Raw genomic sequence first — 22,208 nt, forward strand, 5'->3', positions numbered from 1 at the left:
CTCTATGTCTTTCGTCCGTGACTCAGTTCGTAGTGTCTCCTGTACAATAATGTTTATTTGTATTCTGATCAGCATGTGTTCTTACCTTTTCATGACGAAATCATTTTCCTGTCATTGTTGGATGGAAAATTTTTCAAATATACTCCCGGGAAGTGCGACTTAACATCGAGAAAAGTATTAAATTCTCAGGTTTCTGAAAGTTTCGTTTATCCTTGAATTCCGCTTTTTTACATCTACTTCTTTTTTCTGGCTCAAAATAAATTGCGTTTCGCCATTGCGATTGCGAAAAACGAATTAAAATTGTAATTTAATCGAACGAGAGGCCCGAATCACGAATTACGAATTGTAATTTAATCGAATGAAAGAAGTGCCACGAATCGCCATGCATAACGAAATACGATAAAAATAATAACTGAATTATTTTTATCATAATTCACCAAGTGGGTCAATCGTAATTCTACAAAACTCGACGGGGACTACGTTCCCAATCGCTCGATCAACTCTCTCGTTTCACGCTCGAAAGATTGATCATTGCTGAGAATCATCGTCACTACTCTCAAAACTTTGCTGTTTTAATTTCGTTACCCAATTCAATTCAGTTTGCGTACGATGTTTCGATACGCTCGCGCGCAATTTGATGAAACGTGACGGCGTTAATTTCGATGCCGACGTCCGCAGTTAACCACTTCGTTGTTCGAGCGAGAACGGCGAATTTCTCGAACGTCTTTCGACGTTGCCCTAAAAGCTGTTACCACTGGAGGGCATAGTGAGCAGGTTGGGAAAGAAAAGAAAAAGAGAGAGAGAGAAAAAAGAAGAGAGATCACCCTTTGCGGGAAATGGGATACGTAAATAGCTTTATACTCGGAGCACCGGAGAAGTCTGAAGTGCCGTGGAAAAGTCTTACTTTGCGTAGTACGTTCAACGAAACCGTCGAGTATCTCTATCCTGCTCGCTGAGGTGGAACGAGGCGGAACGAGGCGAAAGCGGGAGGGAGAGAGATCGCTATTTATTTTAAAGCACGTTTCAACGATGATTGCGTATTTCGCAAATACCTACGCAGAACGGAGTCACGATTACCCCGTAGACGACGGTAATAATCGATCGTTGCTCGTCCAGCTTGCCTTCCGCTCCGCCATTTCTGGCCTCTCCATTTTCTCTCCGTTTCCCTCTTTCGACCCCAATTCCCTCTTCTCGAAACGTTATTTCTACGCTGGGCTCTGCGTTTAATTTCTCTCTTGATTCAGCGTAGGTTTTTTCCCCCTCCCTACTCCTCGATAATTTTTTAAAAGATCCGAGGTGATCGTGGTTTTCTGTCTTCTTTGCGTTTCGCTCGACTGAAATTCGAATCGAGCTACGATTTGATCGAAATGAAGCCTGGAAGTGGACGACCTGCTAACGATCGGCCGATCCCGTCCTTCTCAAGCCTCTCGACCTCGGAGTTGCGTTCAGATAGCGAGAAAACAATGTCCCGTCCCTATCTCTCGCCGAGTTTTCAAGGACTCCGGCCGACAAAGTCAAGGAATCGTGCTAATCCACGACAAACGTGTCCGCCTATGGGACGCATTGTCCGGACTTACCGGCAGACCGTTATCTTGCCGCGGCTTCCGGCCCCACTCCGCTTCTCCTTCCACTCTCCCAACCTTTTCTTGCGTCCAAGGATACTTGCGTCCGAGGTACGTACAATACGCTGTCGCGAAGCTGAAGAGCTTCGAGGAAACGATTCTTCGGCTCGACAAGGCCCGAACAATCGCGCAACAATGGAAATCCGTGCCTTTCTCTGTTGTTTCACAACGAACAGCTATTTGATTTTATAAAACGGAGCCAGCTCTTTGCCAGCTCGGTATTCACGTGCCGATAGGTTCTTTTTTTACTGTTGCACTATTTTGTTGAGGATTCTACAAATCGTAAGATTGTTTAGCATATACGTTCGATACGTAAATTAATCAATCTAAATTATTCGTGATTCACAGATTTTAGTGAGCCTCGATAGCGAAATGAATCCGGAATCGTAAAGAAATCTAATTTCGCCAATAGCAGACTGTATTTATGCCATAAAGGAAATCTTGTATCGACACTTGAGATAATTTTTACAGAGAATAACCTCTGTCTGCAAGCGTGTTTAGTAAAAATTGGCTCATTATTTTGAAATTGTGAACGAGTTGGTTTTGATTGCCTTAACGTAAATTGACGTTAATTGTACTTGAGAGTATAAAACAGAGCCGGCTAACTGGCGGCCCGCGGATTCTTGTGCTCTCTTTCCAGCTTGCTAGCGCTACCCCCACCACTACATCGATCTCTCCACTACTATGCAGTAGAGGGGGCAGTGCCAGCGATCAGCAGAGTGGGGGAAAGGATCCGCGGGCCGCCAGTTAACCGTCTCTCTTACATAAAATAAACAGATCCGTAGGTGAGCAACCGAGATTAATAACAGTGAACGTTCCCGATAAAACAATAGCCGAGATGGAGGGCGTAGACGTTAGGAAACAAATTTCTTCATATCGACAAGAAATCTTGAATCGACAAGTCCTTTGTCTTTCAAAAAATCGTATTTAAATATATTGTAATAATTTTATGATACATAATATATTGGTATAATATATTTAAATACATAAATATATATTAATATAACTATTAAATACATAAGTAATTCAGTATATGTTAACATAACAGTTGAATACATAAATAATTAATATAAATATTAAATACATAAGTATATTAATACGTAATTTTAATGTATTGTGACCATTTTTCGTAATGCACTCAATGTGCTCGAATGGCGTTGATTTACTGCCTCTGCTCGTAGATTATTTACTTTTACTCATAGATTACGCTGATACAGTTTCGCAGAAATTCTCACAACACCTTTACAATCACAGCTCCGTGAATAAAGCACTAGCTTCTTTATTCCTCCATTAGAACATGCTGCACAGCTCGCTGTCTCCGCAAACAGCGTCATTCTTTGGAACTGGCCAGCTGCACGAGCGCGCGAAACGTACTACACTAATTGCACAGCCTTTGCTGTGGAAAATATTACGTAATCATCTCTCTTTCTCTCTCTCTCCCTCTCAGCGTCGATGAAAAAGAACTTAGGACCAGTTGGAGCGTTTGGTCATTAAACCGGGCTTCCATCAACCCTTCGCATCACGTCACCCCGATAATGGAGTTCTCGAAACTTGCGTTATCTAAAGTCGCGTTCGTTGCGATCGACGCGAAGAGGAATTGGTCGTGGACCAAGAGGAAAAAAGGAGGAGAATAAAAAAAATGAGCAGAAAAATAAAAAGAAAGAGAGAGAGAGAGAACGTCAGCGTTTTTTAACGCGTGCGTAAAGCGAAACATGCAACAGCGAGACGTATGGCCGCGTGCTTTTTACGCGTCTGCGGATGAATCGGTCGAGGCATTTCTCGCGAACGCCAAGTGACGATAAATTATAGTTGGCGCAGCGACGTGTGCAGTCGCCCGCGCGAGATATGCACGCGATAAATTCGATGGATAATCGTTCGGAATGGCACCGCGCCGCGCTGTCCCGGCGAACGCTCCGAGGAATTATCCACTCGTTTCGTTCGATCGTGATTTCATCGATCCTCGAAGGAGTTGACGCGAGGTCAGCCGAGCGACTGTAAGATTCATCGAAAAGAGTTCGACGTAATAACGAAAGACACTTCGAAGTTTGAAATGTCGTTGCCGCTTCGAAAATAGATTTCTCTAGCGATCTTGTGACAAACCGTGCTAACGAGGATTTCATACTTGGGCCAGATTTCATTTCACGTTGTGTTTCAACGACGACGAGTCAAACTATTTTGAACTAATTAGAATCCTGATTAGAATGACTATACAGAGATTATTGTCGCGTCTTAGCCAAGCTCTGCAATTCTTGTACAAGTAAATTTATAAATGAAACGTAAAACTTACATTTTCAAGATCATGTTTCCTGCATATTCCGAACGTATCTTTTTTTTTATCAGCTACGCGATACGACTTTGAAAAATCCTTGAAAAAAATATTCTTACCAATTACAGGCTCTTCGATACCATATAGCATGTTGGGCAAAAAATATTTTCTGCATCGTCGACACGTTCAAAAAGATATATAGTTTGAGCCTGATGGATCCACTCTTTATCCTAGCAGTAAAAATGAATGCACAGCGTTGCAACACACCATGACGATTGAATTCACAAGCCGAAACGTTATTCGTCGATTCGTTCGGCTGTCCCAGTAAAAATTAATAACGAAATTGACGAATGTTCGCGTGATTTCTAGAGAATTAACCGTCATGCACGAATTTCCATCTGAATACCGTACCGAGAAAGAAAACGCTAAGCAAGTAAGTGAGAAAAAAGCTGAACAATGAAGTCATGAACGATCTAAACTATGACGTTAATAAAATGCAAGCGAAACACTCGTCCATCTTCTGCTCTTTACACGTGGGCTACGTTAGCTGCGACTTGGTTTTGATGGAAGACGACGTGAAGTAGCACGAGTCAGTAATAAACGCGACGTTCGATCATCGTAGTAGTAACGTCTTGAAACGAGTCCACGCGTTACGGTTAACGAACCTCGAGACAGGTCAACGCAAAGTGCCTAACCTACAAAATTATTTTATCAGCCATTGTTCGGCAGAATAATAGGAAATGACTGTCTTGACAGTTACAATGCGTTTGGAATCGACTGTTCTTCCTAAGAAATGTTCGAAAACGGCCTTCATAAACGTACATCATGCTGTTAAACTGAAAGAAAGTTCCTTACAACATCGTACACTGACATGGCAGTGCAAACTATAGTTCAGCTGCAACGAACAGGAACTGCATCCGTCAGTGAAATTTAATTTTTCGACTTCAGCTCCAATTTGTCAAATCGAGGAAGCGATTAAATGCTATTATGAAAGAAATTAATTAAAATATCGTCTTGAAACTAAATAAGGTAAATCGGTTAACGAGGCGGAGAATTTTTATACGATATAATATTTAATTACAATATTTTGTTTCGAAATACGTTTCATGGAAATATTTAATTTTATTTTCGTTGGACGAGAAAAGTATCTCGCTTGATTTGCACGTTTCAACGTGTCTCGAAGGCTGGCGAAACGAGCACGGGACATGCAACGTTCATCTGTTAATTCCGTTCATTACCGGCACACTGGTTTTCGGGCCGCAAGTATCGCAAATTAAGTTACGCCACGTAGTTGCAAAGTACATGCCTTCCTGCGGATGATGATCTCGTGTCCACTAACCCAGTTGCAAGCTGAGCGACGAGGCTAAATTAGACGCAATAAGTTACATTCGGTCAGCCCGTAAGCTCTAATCGATCGAATCGATCCGCCGAAATTTAAATATTGCAGATCAAGCAGACTGTTTCGTTTCGCGCTTCTTTTTTACTCGAAAGATCGTGCACAATTAATGATTAATTACCGTGCGAAGAATCGATCTCTATAAATGTAATTACTCGTGAAACATTTCGAAAATATTCTTAAAGTTTCAACGAAAGAGTTGAAATGAAATAAAATTTAACGAATCTTTCTTAAGTTCGAAGACTGTGCCTTCGTTGTTAAAACAATTGTAGTATTTAGGATTTTCTATTGAAATATTTATGTGGGGTGTATTTATTTATGTTACAGAACGATCGCTGACCTCTCCAACGCCAAAAGCAGTAGGTGAGTTGAAAGCTGTGATGCATTAAATTACGTTAGACGCAATGAATCAATTCACGAGACTAATTACGAAAGAGAACCTTAGGTTTCGAATAATAGTTGAACTTGGGATCAATAAATAGCGTTTGAGATAGAATTTGATGATACAGTGTGGGCTAAAAGTCACTTCCTACTAAAATAAAAATTTAATTTAAAATTGATAGAATTAGTTTTCTTCTTGTATTTTGATGTTTCATCTAAAAAAAAAGAAGAGAGAAGAAAATAGGTGAGATGAAACTTTTGGCCAACCCTGTATTTCTGAATTTAGTAAAGATCGTTATTCTTTCTACTTGTATTCGGTGAACAATTGAAGTTCCGTCCAATTACGCAACGTTGAATATTGTCAGTGGCACAACGAACATTTTTTTTCTTTTTTTTTCCCCATACATTTTTTTTTTTTTTTTATATATATATCCAGTTCAGAAAATAATCTCGCGGAACGATTGTAAAAGGGCTGTCTGTACATACGCGTGTAGTATGTAGGTATAATATGTGCGCAACGGGCAGGACTTGGTGTTTTTCGTTCGTATTTCGAAAACGAGCGTTTCGATTAGCTTCCGAGACACGGGCCACCTGTTCGCTCCTCGCGTCGAACAAAAATCACGCCGCAGCATGTGGCGTGTGTGTGTTTTTTTTTTTTTCTTTGTTTTTTTAAAGCGCAAGCCTGTCTGCCGGAAAATCGAATATCGCCGATATCGGCCGCCATTGCGGCTATCAACGTTGAACGATCAAAGCGCTTATGTTACTCTGTCCGTAAAAAAATGTCGATGCAAGTCGATGCTGCATAATCACCAACACGCAATTAACAGTTGTTACGTTCAACAGTTTCGTTCTATAGCTTCGTTGAACTGCCGGATATAATCGACACTTCCCCCCCCCCCCCCCCCTCCCCATACAGAAATAATCCTGTAGCACATTTTTTTTCTTTCTCTCTTGGTAGGACGAACGTGTGTTCCGATTGCGAACGATGCCACGTTGCGAAGGAATAATTAAGAAATTAGACTTTACAGTGTTATTTGGAGAAGAATTATTTGTTCGAACAAGACAAGACTTCCACTCCGAAATTTAAATAAATATAGAAATATTATGGTGCTAGTTTATGCTTGCTGCAATACTAAACTACTTTTGCTTGTAGCAGGATATATTCTTTCCTGTTTGTACTTTGGCTCTTGGTTAAAGTATCTTAGGACGACTCATACATGACTAATTCTTAGATCTAACAACGATCTGAAACAAGATCGAATTATTTTATTTCTCGTAAATTCGTCACACGCGTCCTCCGATCAAATCTGACTGGCACCATGTTCTGTAAAACAATATTTTACAATAACTTGCGATGTAGTTCTAAAATATTTGTCCACATGGTTTCACGTTGTTTCAAGTTGTTCGCCAAATCTTCTCCCTCTGGCTTCTACTTGTTTTTCGATTTTTGGTTTGTCGAACGTCGAGTGAAAGGGTCGCGAAATCCGGCCGGTTTCTAGGTTTTAGTTCCAGAGGAGATGCCTCTGGGAAACGGAGGATCCTCCGCGAAAATAGAGTGCTTAGAGGAGCGCGGAGCTGTAATATACCGGGGGTACACGGTTGGAGTGATCTTCGAAAGCACGAAACACAGGCTTTCGGGGCACGTTTACACGGCTGCGACATTTTGTTGCGGAACGCACTGGGGAGAGACTCGATTCTAATGGGACAACACGCGCGAACCAACTCGCGGAAATCTTGCTGTGCGCTCGTCGCGCGTTGCTACCCAAATAAGCATATGTTTCCGCGTCGAGTGTTTGTTTTCCGCCTGGTGCGAGGTACACACTTGGAGATTCATCGCCCTTGGCTAATTATGCTTTCGACTGATTCTTCTGTGGTGTCGTCACAGACATGCCACTTAGATTAATTATCACATAAAATTAATACCTACGAAAAGTATCAAGGGTAGTATCCTAATGTCATTCTTTTGATATTATTCAAAATTGTATTTTATTTGAAAGTTAATCTATAACGAGCTAAATGCCAATATATTTAACTAGAATATAGGTTTTGGTTAGAATTGGGTTAGGCTCATTTTAATCTATAACGAGCTAAATGTTAATATATTTAACTAGAATATAGGTTATGTTGTAATAAGTTAAATTATTGTCGCTAGATGACAATGTTTATTAAATTTGAAAAAAAACGACATTAGTCATGGGTATCTACTAATATTTATCTTTTACCAACGTGCAAATTTTTTTGTAGTCATCGGTCACAGCGAACAGTTGGCACGACTGGTCGTTATTCAAGTACATAACCTAGAAAATAGTACACAGTAACGGAATTTTAACGTAAATATTGTTCTGTGGAATATTTGCACGAAAAACACAGACAAAACAAAATATGTAATGTTTTGTAGAATGTTTGGTTTTCGTAAGAAAATACTACCACCATGTTACCATCATCATTCTGGCAGATACAAATTGTTTTCGTGGAGCCAGTTTCGCACCTCATCAAATGAAATATTATCGATATTTCAAACAACAACGTCGTTGCAACGTCGTTTGTAAAAAAAAATTATATGGCAATATTCTTGGTCTCATTTTAAAACGTTTCTAGTTTGATGAATTCGTGAATTCGCTTTTTTCCTTGGACATTTTAACGTTCTCGCTAGTTACATATACTTTGGTTGCACAGAAATGTTAAAATAAATGGAAATATCTATCAACATTGTATCAAAATATTCTCCATATGTCATCATAACTAAAATAAATTGATTTATACAGTTGTGTTTCTGTCCAAACAGTAATTGATAATAATTTTGACAAAAGTATACGTATCTTTCAAGCAGTTATTGGTCATATTGACGAGTTCGATAGAATTACAATAGTAAAATTGCACAATTATTTATGAAACTTCCATAAAGATAGTTCTAGTACATATTTCCTACAGATTACTGTCATTTCAAACATCCCGTATGAAAAGTATTAACATCATGTAACAAATGAAAAAAGTGTTCTCTAAAAGAAAAAGATTGTAAAAATTCACCCTATATGTAGAAGCGCTGAAAAATTTATGCTTAAATACATCGTAGTCTTGAAGATTGAAGGTTCTTCTCTATAACGATCTCTTGAAACTTGTATAAAATTTCTTTTAAAAGTGAACATTAAAGTTAAATGACAAAAATTCAAGAAATTCTGACATTTTGTCGTTCGTATCGAGCAATCGTGTTTAAAGTTCAATAAAATGACCCAAAAAGGAAAGAAAAAAGGAATAAAAATTTAAGAGGTACAGCAAGATTTAAGGAATCGTTATAAAGAAAAATTTACGAGATCACGTTGAATTATGTTACAATTGTTAAAACAATTTCTTTTCGAATTCTAACCTTCGAGGATAAAAGCACTCTTACTTTTCCACCCCTTGAAAGTAGACGATCTTTAAAATACGACCAATTTTCTTTCCTGAAGTTGTAATAATTTCAATTGTCAACAATATCTCGTCATCGTGCGTTCAGTTACGTTCATCACTGTAATGTAGAAGATTCTATACTCGTGTGCACGCGTAAAACGTTCAACCGCCCGCAAAAGCTGTTTCGTCCGCACGTTCTCCGCAATTCTCCAGGAAGAGTAGGAGCGAGATCTGCAAGACGCTATCGCGTTCACTGAAGCACGAGGTCGTCTCGGAAAGAGGAACGTTCGGCCGTCGGGTATAGGTGGCAACGTTTCCACCGAGACCAACTCTGTCTTACCTTTTCATCTCGCGGCACGGTCTTTGTCCGGCGCGTGTGTTTGCCCTTCTCCACGCCTTTCGTCGGGCTCGTCTTTTCCTTCCTTCTTTCCTTCCTTCCTTCCTTCCTTCCTTCCTTTCTCCCACGCTGCAACGTGGCCGCAGCGCCCCGGGCCACGTTGCAGCTTACAGTCACTGCTGTTTGTCTTCAGTCGTGAGCTTTTGTGTTTGCGTAAGCTCTGCCTCTGTCCTCGCGTACGATCTCTCGTTCGCTCGCTCGCTCGCTTCCTTTTTCGCGGCTTGATCCAACCGGGCGTGCTTCGCCACCAGACCAGACCTCCGCGCCGGACGCGTTTCTCTATTTATTTAGTTTTTACTGCTGGTTTGCGGAGCCTCCCGGTACCGGCGAGATGCTTAATTACCGTCAGCCTCGCGCATCGTTGCCCGCCTTTTCAAAATATTTCCTCAAGGATAAACTGCGTCCGGATTTCTCCTCAGGCCCAACCAGTTCCTCGGGACCAAATTTACCATTACGTCTTCTTCTTCTTCTTCTTCTTTTGTGTTTCTCGCGGGCGACGATGAGAGTTTCGTCGATGCAACGTTTCATCGAGAATTCGAGTCGAACGTTTTGTTTTTCGTTCTGCTCGAAAGAAACAGCGCCGGCACTCGATAAATGTACCAAAGGTGTAGCTCGGTTCATTATGCAGTATCGTGGAATTTCGCGGGTGTTTAATTCATGAGTTTCGGGAGAGGGAAGAACCATAAGCCTGTTGTTCTTCGGGCTAAAGTATCGTCTTTCTGGCCCGAGCAACAGAAACTGTTGTAGTCTCGCGAAGGTTCGACGAACGCCGACCGAAGAACAGTCGTGGCGAATCTTTGGCAACGAAGCGCCTCTTCTCTCCTTCACCCCGCGATAAGACGGTAAAAGGATACACGCGGAATAAACTCGAGCACAATTAGGGGATAACAGCGCCGAATAATTCAACGGTGCCAAATTTAACGACCGTTCGAAAGAAAGAAGAGAAGGAATATTCGCAATATACGCGGATCACGTCGAAGCTCTCGCGTTACTGAATATTCATTTAAATAGGTAACTCCGGCTATATCTACATTTGTCGAGGTATTCAAACATTCATCGACATTTTATCACTTTGAAAGTTAACAACAGCTGCCAATTGTGTAACTGTGTAACGAGACGAGTGTATCGTTTCTTTCTTTCCTTTTTTCCTTTTTTTTTTTTTTTAGACCAAAGCAAGTAATACGCGTTAATTAATAATTATTTCGCGCGGTTAATGACGCATCTGCGGAAGCCTTTAAACCCACGGAGTGGAGATTTTCACCGCGACTGGCGATAGACAAATAGACGGGGGGGAAAAAAGTGGTGGACAAAGGAGGCAGGGCGACACAGTTGGTCGGAGGGTTGTACTTTTTGCAATTAGTTTGATATCAGCGCGGTATGACCCGGCGCGTCACTGATCGTTGTTTATACTCGCCTTTCCAAACAGCTTTCGCAAGGCCGGGGCTGGCGTTACGCCAAATTTCCACCCCACGTTCCTAAACCACCGTCACGTTCCCCCCCCCCCTCCCCCTCTTTTTTTTCCTTTCCGCCGCGCCGAGCTTTTTCCCCCGGAACGCGCCAGCGTATATCGACGCCCACGGCCAGACGCGTTATCAAACGATTTATATCGGTGTTTTGCAAAATTTGTGGACGCCACTGTTCGCGCGAGCCTAACCGGGGAAACGGGGGGATAACGAGGCGAGCTCAGCTGGCTGTGAAAGAAGCATTGGAACGGCGCACAGAGTCGTGAATTCGCACGACGAAAATCAACTTTCTCGCATCGATATCTTTTCAATATTCCAAATGTCCATCAACCACGAGAATGAGAAAATTAAATTTTGAAATGTTAATTCTTTTTGTTCTGAATTTTTTTCTACGGCGACAGATATTCTCTCTTGATGAGAAAACTTCTCCAATTTGACAATCGTAGTACGTGACATATTTTTGAAAAAATTTCTTACATTTCACAAGCGATATCTTTCGAGACCCCTCCCTTCGATTTATAAATTATAAACATACGTGCTTGGAAGAAGAGAACACTCTTTTCCTAATAATATTGTAAGGATATAATATAAATAATGTTTATTTCATGAAAATTATGATAATAGAATAACAAATAATTAAACAGGACAAGTTACTTTAAAACGATACGAATTAACAACTCAAATAAATTCTTTGACACTTTTTCACAGTTCTCTCACGACTCTCACGACTCTGGTCTTTTTTTTTAAAGAAAAAAAAGACGCTCTGTGCCTACGTTGGACTTCTCACATCACATTCATATTCTATGATCAACAAACAGGCCATCTGTTATATTTAAACATAACTAAAATTAGATTAATTATAATAACCGACAACTGATGATAACCGATACTACAGTATCGTCCTCGACCACGGTTGAAACGTGAATGAAACCCTCTCAAACAAGCTGTACGGAATCCACAACAACACACATATATTAATACACGTGGCGTATTATCGCGCTTAATCCAGGTTCCCCGTCCGTGGGTTTTTAACCTTTATCTCGCCAACTCTGCTAACCCTTCCTCTACTCTCCGCGCCTCCCCCTCCCCCTTTGTTCCTTTTCCAACTCTCGCTGTGCATCGGGCCTCGAACCAGCGATTATTCTTTAACACGCGGTAAAAAGTGGCGGTCGCGATATCGCGTGACCGAGGGAAAATGCGGCGGGCCTCGACTGCAAACTAGCGGAGGTTTCGAAGCCACTCGGCCGGAGGAGAATTTTAGAAAAGGCCTGGGAAGTACGAAAGCTCGACGAAAGCCGCTTCCGCGAGGATCCTCGGCTGAGGTACCGTGTGGTACCGTTGCCTGATCGATCGGTTGGCTACACGGACTCGTTTAATGATTAACGACCGCTTCCCGACGAACGCGTCTTGCGATTCACTTTCGTCGCCCCGGTGAATTTTCGTTCGAAGGATAGTTGCGTCCAGGTGAGAGTGTTTCGACTCGCGAACTTCTTGTCGCAGAATTTCTTCTTTCTGTATGTTTGAGTTTAGTAAAAATTATTATTTTGATGTTAAATTTATTGTTATTAAATTATTATGTTATTAATTTATATTTAATATTAATATATTTATGTATGTTTAAATTATTGTTAAATTTAAATACACTTTGTATAGTTAACTATGTAGTTAAGCTCCTTAAGCGTTTATGTGTAGAAAAGATGCAATTTTCTTGTTTAATGTCGAGTATACTCGTCATGTAGAAAAAAATTCACTTGTGTCACTTATTGTATAGATAAAAAGTTATATATATAATATATTATATGGATGTATGTTGTATATATGCATATATAAATATATATATATATATGTGTATGTACACATATATATATACATATATAAATATATATATATATATATATATATATATATTTATAATTTTAGTACATTTTAGAATCGAAACGAAAGAATAAAATAAAACCAATAAAATTAAAAACTTTTCAAAGAAACACCAAAAGAATTTATCATTTTGTTATAATTTAACTCAATGTTACAGCAAGTGCATTTGCACTGTGTTTTCGTCATCGCCTAGAAATAATCAAGCACACCACTGCACAGTTTCAAAATGAAACAAAGAAATATAGTTTCAAGATTATCTACGATAAAAAAGACAGCACACTCTATATTTTCTTCTATTATGTATAGTGAATTATGTATAAAAAATGGAGGAGAGTCATATTTATTATTATCATGATTGATGAAATGATCAACAATTTCTGAATCGTCGACCCATGAGAGGCGGCGATATAATGATTTGAGAAGGTATTGATTACTTACTTCAGAATATTCGCAAGTATTAATGAATTTAAAAAAAATGTTCAGAACATTTTCAAGTATTAATAAATTCAGAAAAATCTATGGCAGAGGAGTGGGAAGAACTAAACCAAAAAATCATTAAGAACTTGTATGAATATTTAAAGAAATAGCTGCTGTAAACCGAATAAACTCGTTTTTCTCTGTTTCTATCCAGTGTTCTCCTCGAAATATGCTATCATATTTCTAGTTCTTTTTAATAACACAAAATATATTGCGAAAAGTTTAATTTATGTTGCTCGTACGTGTCGATCAAAGCACTGCTAAAGAAGAACGCATATAAGAAAGACTTTATATCATTAGTCTGATAAAACGAAATTTAATAATTTTTAGACCGTGCTGTCTTTTTTGTCTATCGGGTGTACGGCGCAATGAAACTTTCGTTTATCGAGAACAGAGTTCCATTGAACTTTGAATTAATTCAAAACTCCTTCGGAAAAGTGGTAACAATTACAGACAACTGTAACTGAACAGAAACTGTTGGAAGTTGACGAGATATCGCAAAAATTGCAGCAGACTTAAATGGAAATCCCCTCGGCCAGGGACAGCAGCCGAATCCGTTAACGATCACGCGAGTTATTCCCAGGCGTGGCATCGAGGATAACGCGGCCAAACAAAGGGCAGAACAAGCCGAAATAATTGGCAATTAGAAAAGCAACGGGCGGACATTAACATTATCTGTGGGAGCGGAAGCGTCTTTCTTTCGCGGTGACCGTGACAATCGCGGCCGAGTGAAACCGCGTCTGATAACCGTGCAACGACCGCCAGATAAGGGATGCTCAGCGTCTCGCGGCCAGAGAGAATCTGAGTTTCATTTTGAGCAATTATCGTTTCCGCCAGTGAGATTTGACCACGACCAACGCGAAACAGCGAACGACGACCGCGGATCCTCGCGATCCTTTCGACTTGAGACTCGCCGCAGCCTCGCGGGACGAATATCGAGGAGATGCCGCGGAATGGCGGTCGTTTCAAACGCGGCAATTACAAGGACTTTTCTATCTAGCGAGCAACGTTTCGACCAATTGTTTCTCGAGACGAGTCTCGAACGAGTCGCAAGTTTTGCAAGTGCTTTTGAAACTATACGGTTAAATTCTACAGGATGTCCCTGCCTCGGTAGTACGAGTGAAGTGGAGGCGTTTACACGTGAAAAAATAAGTCGAAAAAGAAGAATAAAATCTTTTCGTTTGAGGCTTTGTTTTCGTGTAAATCGGCTTTGAATATTGCACTGTCGATTGCACGCGTGGATTTGATTGTTTAGACTTACACTGATGCTATAACTGTGATAAATCAAATGTTAGTGAAGGCTAATACGAAAATTCACGCGTCCAGAACCATAAAGTCGTTGTTAGCACTTCACGTACAAGGTGAAACAAAATGCTTAATCTTGGCTATCATAAGTAAATTCTACACCTTCGACATGAAGAAAATGTGTTCTACTCGTCACGAAGATCAAATATGTCTAAGGCCACCTAATTTCTGTTTAAAAATAGGAAAAACGTTTTTTAATCATTTCACACTGCAGACACATGCTAACAGCGACTTTATAGTTCTGGACGCGTAGATGTTTATATTTCGAATAATGTTAACAGTTAGTTTTATCATTTGATTATTTAGACTCACACTGATGCTACAACTATGTATAAATCAAATATTAGTGAAGCTTAACGCGAAAATTAAAAGTTTCTTAATCATTTAACGCTGCGTACGTGCTAACAGCGACTTTATACTTCTGGATTAGGTTTCACTAACATTCGATTTGTCATCAGTTGTAGCATCAGTATGAGTCCAAATAATCAAATCATAAAACTGTTAACATTATTTGAAACATAAACGTTACATAATATTGACATTCACGCGTCCAAAACCTAAAGTCGCTGTTAGCACTCACGCGTCCGCCGTGTTGACTGATCAAGAAACTTTTTTGCCATTTTTTAAAAGAACTATTAGATTGCGATCGATGGTTCCTTGGAAAAAGTTTTGTCTTCAAAAAGTGCAAAAAATTTTGATCCCGAAATTCAAGGTCAAATGCAATTTTTCCACCAAATCGAAGGTCGTAGAGCTCATCTGTGAGTCCAGTCACGGACAAACTTTTTTTTCCACCCTGTACATTCGTGATTTTTCTTATTGTTCTTTCTTTTCCTCTTTCTACGCAGCTGAAGGTACACTTTGACTCGCTGTGAGTTTGGTCGCTTGTGATAAGTAGAATTACAATGTTTGTTAGACGGATGGTACAGCGAGAGGAATTTGCAGTGTATAATATATTCAGCTAGGCAAGTCAATTGCATATCGCGAGACTCGCTCAGTTCCAGGTGATGGTTAGCACGAAAACATGTTTGTTTGTAGCTGTTTGCCGAAACGCGGAGGCAAGTTTTAAATGAGTCACGAGATATGAAAGTTCTGGCACGCGTGTTTCTTCGCTTACGAGGCTGAGTCGAGGAAGTTTCCAAGGCAGCGAGTCTCCCGTTTTTCCTTCAATTCTGTCAGTTGGACACAATTCGCCGTCACCACGTTTGTAACTCTACAACGAAGTTTGTAAATGTTTAGACAGAACTCGAGATGGTTCGAACTGGCCAATCGCGAAGTGAAAATAAAATTGACGAGTCAATCGCTGAAAATGAAAATTGCCAAAAAACAGATTGCAGCAATAGGAAACGAGGGTTCCCCTTTAATTCGACGACACTGCTTTCGAACAGTGTTGAACAAACGCGGTCCCTCGCTAACAGCGAGAAAAGTTGTGAAAAAGTGTGAAAAGAATCAAGAAGAAAAATGGGATTACAGACAGAATGAATCGTAGCGATAGAGGTTAATTTACAATGCAAATACCTTTGGAGGAGAAAAAAAACATGGAATAGAGAAAGGCTAAGAGGTATACTCGTCGCAGGTTAGTGCAATCTACTAATGAATCCCGAAACTTGCCGGAAGCGTGTTAATTTAATGCTTTGCGCTGCTCTGTCGTTTGTAAATATTTGCACAGCTATTATTCTTTTCAATTTACGGAGTAACTTCATGTGTACATATATATTTCTTCACATATTCCTCAAACGTTTCAGTTCTTGCGAATTAATTGAAATATATTTACTGCACACGAATAAAGAGTAATCTAACAGAGACGATTCTTCAAGGTGTTAATGATAAATGTAACATCTAAGTTATTAGAGGCTGTTAATGATAAGAGAAACTATGTGCAGTTGCTGTAAAATTGAATTAAACTGCAACGAACTAACGCTAATTTTTTTGTTGAAAAATCAACAGTTTCGTTATTTAACTTAATTAATAGCAATAATTAATATCAATAGCAAGAAAATATTCAGAAGCGATGTAAAAAGAACCAGTCAAGTCTCAAAATATCCTAAAATGTCCCAAATTTACAAATATGTTTTACTTTCCACGAAATATTTAATTTAAGTAACAAATCGCAATTTTCGTGCTTTCCTCGCACGATGAGTGTGCTTGTCATTACACGAAAAATGTCGCCATTTCTTCGTAACGAATATACTCGGTCATTCACAACTAAGAACTGTTTAACATCAACAGTAGCAAAAAACAATTTGGACGTTTCACTTAAAAACACTATTGGATATGTTAGTAACCACATAATACAAAGAAGTTTTAATTTTATTCACAACGCGATTAATACTTTTAGCTCTATATTTCCCTCTCCTTTCTCTCTCTCTCTCTCTCTCTCTCTCTCTCTCTCTCTCACGCAGCGTATCTTTCCATTCCCATGGGATCCCACCGGATCCTTCATCAACCTTTTAACCAGGATTCACGACGTCTCGTTCTTTTTATACCCCGCGGTTGTTTATCCCCTGGCTCCTTGTCCGATCTCCCTTAGGCACGTAATCTCGAATCCCTCGTCGGTGCTCCCGATTAAATCATAACGTATTTATTAAATTCGTCTCGGTTTAACTTCGATAAATATTCAAGCGCGGCCGGAGACAGGACGGGAAAAAGAAAGTTCATTGCCGCCGTTGTTGAGTAACGTCGCGTCGCCTAAGGAGGGAGAATCAAGCAAGAGAGAAAACGAGTTTCTTTCTTTCCCGTTATTTCTCGTGGGGTTTTACTCGTGTCTCTGAGTTAAGAGACGAAGATGGGTTCATAATTCTGTTAAATGACCAATCAGGTCTGACAATATCAACTCAGTGCTATAACTGAGTCAGTAGTAGCGTCAGTAGTACAGTCAGACTCTTTAAAAATGACCTGAACACTCATCCATGAGGAAAATTCCATTATAATAGTCTCCACTTGAGCAACGCTTAATAAATTAATACATTTTATATAATAACATGGTTTAATTTTGTTACTCTCACATTTCTAAAGTGCGTAGCATGTGGAGAAGAAATTCAGTAGTAGAGTCAGACTCTTTAAAAATGACCTGAATACTCATCCATGGGGAAAATTCCAGTACAATTATCCTCACTTAAGCAACGGTTATAAATTAATACATTTCATATAATAACATGGTTTAATTTTGTTACTCTCACATTTCTAAAGTGCGTAGCATGTGGAGAAGAAATTCAGTAGTAGAGTCAGACTCTTTAAAAATGACCTGAACAGTCATACATAGGGAAAGTTCCCGTACAATAATTTTCATTTGAGCAACGCTTACAAATTAATAAATTTCATATAATAACATGGTTTAATTTTGTTACTCTCACATTTCTAAAGTGCGTAGCACGTGGAAAAGAAATTTGAGAGGAAGAAAGAACGCATCTCTTGGACAGCTTCCTTTCGAGAGATCTCTCGCTAGTCACCAGGATCACCGATAACGAATGCAGTTGCGCCCTAAATTTGCTCCTTCCGAAAGTTATACCAGTCTCCGCCTCGTTGGAATAATAACTTCGCGAGAGAACGACCATTTTCATTCGTCTCAATTAAGCCGATCCGTAAACGCGGCTCGTCAAGAAGAATTGAAAGGACTCTCTCTCTCTCTTTCTCTCTCTCTCTCTTTCTCTCTCTCTCTCTTTTTCTCGTATTAATTCGAAGAATTCTTTCGAATGGTAGGTACTTCAATATTGACTCAGTCCGTCGAGAGAATCTAGAGATCGCGAGCACGCATCGGACCGACGATTAAATCATCGGATGGAGAGTGTCCTTCGCGTAATTCTTTCCCGTTTCTCAACGCCATTTTCGATTACCATTGCTCCGTTCTCTAATTAATACCCTTTTTTCCGAACGAAAGATGGCCAGGAACGATCATCGGCAAACACTTCGCTCTTTATGCATTATTAAACCCACAATCGAAGACGAAATCCCGCCGAGCAGCCGCTGACGAATCGTAGAATCGACGTAACGTTGCATGAGCGTACGTGGAATCAACGAGTTCTCTCTTTTTCTGGCAGACTTGTGCCAACAATAATGATGTTGCGTTATTTCGAGGTTACACAAGATCTTGTGATTTGATGCAAACTGAATGGAATTGTTTGGATTCCGCGTAAAGAAACGATAAGTATAGTTTTAAGAGGGATTTTCTTTTTTATTCTAAGGTCAAGGATGTGGTTACAAGATCTTCTTGATGGAAAAGAGTGTTCTTAGCACGTGTTTTCGTAATTTTGTAAATGATTTCTTTCGCTGCGATAATCGCATCGGGTAAGCAACGTACGATTAATTGTCTCGCTCATAGGCCACACAGAAAGAAATTCCAAACTATGAATCTTCCTTGCAGAAATGATATTAACACTTTGATGGTCGAGTATTTTTCTTTGCGCAGATTCCACTGCTCGCCATATTTTCGCAATCGTTCACAGCATAATTAATATTACACTGTATTTATTGATAAAAGTTAACTTGTTAAATTAGAGATTTTACATTTTACATTTTCAGATTTTCACGTATAGACAATATAGAACGTAGCTGGCTAACTGGCGGTTCTTACCCCCACTTTTCTAATCACTAGCGTTACCCCCTCCACTGCATCGATCTCTCCACTTGCTTAGTAGAGAAATCAACAGATCTACTTGCTCGGAAAAAATCGCACGGACTTATTGGCCAACCCAATATCTAAATTATTTTCCAATTATCTCAGAAAAATGTGTGAGGGAAGAAGGTGAGGAAGATCCGCGTGCTCGAACATCCCGGAAGTGGCCATCCTTGTATGCGCGTCGCGTCGCGTCGCATTTCAACGTTTCCCATTTCGTTTACTTCGCGTCACAGCAGAATATTGAAAGGACAGAATCTCCGGTGACAGAGGACCGTACGTTCGGAAGATTGATGCGATTTAATATTTAAAACCTTCCTCGGTGATTTGGTGATCGGGATGGAGTATTCGACGAAGTCGAAGAGCGGTGAAGACAGTCAAAAGAGAGACAGTTTCGCGTAAAGTTTCGCGAGCTGTTAATGTCAAGTTTCAGTACGACGGCTCGCTTATTTCGATCTGAACTAGAGAACGTGGTCTTCCCTGAACTCTCTGTTCTCCCACAATTTGCAGGATTTTTTAATAGATTATGCATAACTTTCACGCTTATTAGTTGAAATTACAAAAATTGTTACATCTTGATTTCTCAGATCGGTGATCCCCGGTCAATCTCGATTTCGCTTAACTTACACGCCACTTCCGCGATCCGTATCGATATTTAATTACGTGCAACACAACGTATCGATATTTAATCACGTGCAATATAACACTAATTCTCGGTCGTTTGGCAAATTGCGAGCTACTGAGTAACATGAATGGAAAGTACAGGTGTGCTACCATTTCGTTTCGAATATTTACCTAGATTTCTCGTATTCTGCGAATATCAGCGAGAACGACCTTATTTACTAACAGGCTCCTTCTCTCTGCGACGATATATTCGTGTACAGTTTACCACAGACGGTTGGAGGATACCGAACTCGTCTTCGAGAAATTAAAAATAACGCGTCTGCCGTCATTTTGTCCGGCATTGTGTGTATAACAAATGAATCTTTATATATCTTCATATATCTTCATTTCCACTTTCTGTTTTATCAGAACGTATTTAACATGTTTTCCATTTTTCAGAGCACACCTGTGCGTGTATATGCACTTGTCTTCCACACAACAAGCGTGTCTCTTCCGCTCTGACACGGTTTCGCTACCCAGATTCTTCTTTCCATCTTTTCCCTTGCCGCCATTTTGATTCTTCTCGCGCTTCTTCAACGGCATCCTGTTTCCTTGCACCCACAATGCCCACGCCGAAATGAAATGAGTTAAGAAACTAAAACTTTTCCCCCGACCTCTTTCTCGACGCCGCTGTCCGGGAATAACTATACAAAACACGTACGTACGTACATTCTTGTTAAATATTCTGCACCTTTCATAGGAATACCTCCTGAAAATTTATCAAATGTAATTCTTGGAAGGAACACGGTCAGAGTTAAAACTGCCACACGATTCATGTGTCACGATGGTAGGAGAAGATCACTTCGAAAAAAATATCTATCAGAGTATTCGCATTAAACAGTGATCACTTTGTCAGGAAACGTATTTTCTACCGTCAAAAATGAGAAAAAAATATACATGCTAATTTTTTATAAACAGAAATTTAATAGAAAAATAAATCTCCTATTTATAAATTTCTTCATTTAATAGAAAAATTGGCATTTCTTGCTCGAAATTGGCAAAAATAAAAAATTTTCAAATTTTACGAAAAAAGTTAAACTTTATGGAAGACAAAGCACGTTTCGCGATTCGTTATAGAAAAATTAATGTATCAAAGTAAAAAATATCGAATATTTAACTACTTGCGCTGGCTAACTGATTGCGGACCATAACGAGTGACCAAACCGTATACAACAATTCGTCGCTCTCTTTCTCGTCATTCTATCGCTGGATAGAAATTATTGAGCAAGCAATAAATTTATTATTTGTTTTGCCTGGGTTGTATTTAAATATACTTAAAACTGAGAAAATATTGTAATTTTTGGACAAAAAATTCTCAACGAGCGTGGCACGTCATTCTAGCGCAAGTTTTACTGAAGGGACAGATAAATTTGATCGTGATACATGCCGCTCGCATTTATTGGCAAGCCCGGCCTGCGCTTTCGCGAACCGTTTCACCACTATTAATGGATATTGCGTAAACGATGGATTTTAGATGCCTTAGTAATTAATAATGGAACGGATTCAGTTCCGGGGATTGCGCAGTCCAAGCAATTGGTCCTTCTCTGTTCCATCCATTTAACAGCGGAGTCGATTGTACATACAAACCGAACTGTACGTACGCGCAGTTCTGCAGCTTCTCAGCTAGACCGGGACGAGTGCATAGTTCCAGTTGCATTTACGTTATAAATGCAAATCGTCCTATATTTGATGCAAAAGTTCGTCAGGGACCATTATCCATGCCCATAATCGCCATGCATATCGGTTCCGTTGTTGAAATTTCCAAAGGTACGCTTCGCTCCGAATAATTTACACGCTTTCGGGTGTAAATTTCTCGAATGTTTTTTTTTTTTTTGCCAGAGATCGATATATTTCGATGTTTTGATATTTTATTGGTGTTTGAGTCAGTAATAACCGCTTTTTTGGTCAATCCTATTAATACCGGTATTATACGGTTTTTAAACACTACCGCCAATATCGGTAGAAATACTGAAATTTATACCGATATATTGGTATTTACAAGTATTTTGATATTTAATATTACGAGAATATAGTATTAAATATATAGGTTTCGTTTTTACGTATGGAAATGAATATGAAAAGGAATAAAAAAGAATAAAGTGCTCACTTTATTCTGAATTTTACTCAGATTAGTGATACATCATTTATACAATTGCAACCTCGTAAGTCATAGCGGCGATATGTGATAAAATGTATTTAAATTATAAAAAAAAAGACTTTCGACCAGAAACTATAAACTCCCGCTACTTCGAAAAATTCTCCAAAAATCTCGATAGAAACTTGTATAAGAACGTGACCTAAAAAATGAAAAAAGCAGTCGGCATTTAATCTTCAAATTTGTGTGTTCACTCTGCTTGACTTAGTGTC

At 39.5% G+C, this 22,208-nt stretch overlaps 1 protein-coding gene across 1 annotated transcript in view; it reads left to right on the forward strand.

Annotated features, from left to right (window-relative positions):
• The first annotated feature begins 5,615 nt into the window (after positions 1-5,615).
• Positions 5,616-22,208, forward strand: part of LOC122530809 — a 141,087-nt gene continuing 124,494 nt past the window's right edge. Inside the window, exon 1 of the mRNA XM_043658121.1 lies at positions 5,616-5,647. The gene's annotated coding sequence lies outside the window, so the exon portion shown is untranslated. The remainder of the gene's footprint in view (positions 5,648-22,208) is intronic.

This window comes from Frieseomelitta varia, unplaced genomic scaffold, assembly GCF_011392965.1.
Source record: "Frieseomelitta varia isolate USP_RPSP 00005682 unplaced genomic scaffold, Fvar_1.2 scaffold_355, whole genome shotgun sequence".
Classification (NCBI taxonomy): Eukaryota; Metazoa; Arthropoda; class Insecta; order Hymenoptera; family Apidae; genus Frieseomelitta; species Frieseomelitta varia.